The sequence below is a fragment of the Mandrillus leucophaeus genome, unplaced genomic scaffold, assembly GCF_000951045.1.
Source record: "Mandrillus leucophaeus isolate KB7577 unplaced genomic scaffold, Mleu.le_1.0 Scaffold431, whole genome shotgun sequence".
Lineage (NCBI taxonomy): Eukaryota > Metazoa > Chordata > Mammalia > Primates > Cercopithecidae > Mandrillus > Mandrillus leucophaeus.
This window is the reverse complement of record NW_012104599.1, coordinates 1222857-1224469: the sequence shown is the minus strand read 5'-3', so window position 1 is coordinate 1224469 and position 1613 is coordinate 1222857. Positions and strand designations below refer to the sequence as shown.

The window sequence follows — 1613 nt, the reverse complement described above, 5'->3', positions numbered from 1 at the left end:
TTCCTAGCCCCCTCCATAATCAATGCACTATGATCATTTGGCACCATAATCAAGCCAAATGAGATATTTTACTTTGAGTTGCTGATATAGCAGAGGTTAATACTAGAAAAAAATAATAATTACCACAGTTTACACATTTTTTTATCTGAATGTAATTTATAGTACTTGAACCGAGTTATTTTCAATACACTATTCACCACATTAACAAAATTCAAAATAAGTTCATTTCTAATTTTTTCCCCCATATAGAATTTTGATAAATGCAAAACTTATTTTACCTAAAATCCAACTCTTGGGCTGCTGTTATTCAGCCTAAATTTTTATGTAAGACTGCAAATGTTAGCCAAATTTAAAAAAAATTTTAATGCAACTTTCCACATTGTCTTCAAACTCAGTAAATTCCACAATTTTAAAACACAAAAACCTTTCACCGTGCCTACTCACATTTTTACTAAAATCCCTACACAAAGCCATACATTCTGCTTTTCATTTTACTTCTCCAAGCTGCTGCCTTCACCAAATAGACTCCACGAGCCTCCCAAGTGGTATCCACCAATATATGTGATTCTCAAGGAAAAGTATTAAAGAGTAATTAATTCAATTGGTACGAAATCTCTTCTTTTACAATGTTACCTTAACTTTAAAAAGTCTTTTCTTGATGGAGATGAAAATCCTTTGAGGAAACGGTTGTCCTTTACATGGACTCTCCATCAGCCCCATAAGGTGAGTGGCATAAAGAGGCATTTTCTCTGACAGTCTCAGTTCCCCAAACACTAGTCCTAAGCTTTTGCATGGATGGTAAATTTCACACACAAACATCCGGAAAAGAAAGAAGAGAAAGAAACATACCTGGTTTATTTTCTAAACAGGTTTGATAGGTTTGGTTCACTTGAAAGAGCAGATTATTTACTTATAATCTTTTAAAACAGAAGTGGCAGCCAGAGCACTGGGTAAATAAAAACTTCACAGAGTTTTAAAACCCTGCATCTTAACTCACTTCCCTTTGGTTCAAGGGGACGGCACAGCAAACCCCACGGCAAATGAGATTATGCAACAGGCTTTTTTCGTCCCCACCTTATTCATCACAGGCTGGTTAGAGGTGTGCTTTCTCCAATCTGAGACACCCACGACTTCAAAACGCCAAGAACCCTTGCAGCTGATGTTTTCTAAACTTCTTTAGGATTTTGCAGTATCCATTCATTTTCAGATCTACTTGCATTTTCTCTGGTTCATTACTGGTATTCTTTAGGAAATAAACCCAGCATCTGAAGATATTTCCCTCTGTGGTGTTCCATTACATGAAACTACACGTGATACACAGACCCTGGGCTTTTTTATTTCTCACGTTTTGCAGCTAGTGTAAATAAAGAAGTCACTAGGCATCGGGCCCCCTAACGCCAAGACCCGAGCCCCTGTCCGAAAATTGAGGGCTTTTTTGGTTGGTTGGTTGAAGAAAGCAGCACCGTCACCACCCAGGTGGCCTCGCTGATTACACCAAAGGCGAATTGGGGATAATGGGAACAGTCAGGCCGGGGCCCCACTTGGCAGGCGTGTTGTGTAACACTCGCGCCTGGAAGTGAGCAGCTTCGCCCGCGAAGGTGCCGCGTCCCGCG

At 39.7% G+C, this 1613-nt stretch overlaps 1 protein-coding gene across 1 annotated transcript in view; it reads right to left on the bottom strand.

Moving 5' to 3' along the window:
- DUSP16 (dual specificity phosphatase 16) overlaps nucleotides 1-975 on the bottom strand; it is a 101036-nt gene extending 100061 nt beyond the window's left edge. The window contains exon 1 of the mRNA XM_011993638.1: nucleotides 850-975. The gene's annotated coding sequence lies outside the window, so the exon portion shown is untranslated. The remainder of the gene's footprint in view (nucleotides 1-849) is intronic.
- Nucleotides 976-1613: the final 638 nt, after the last annotated feature.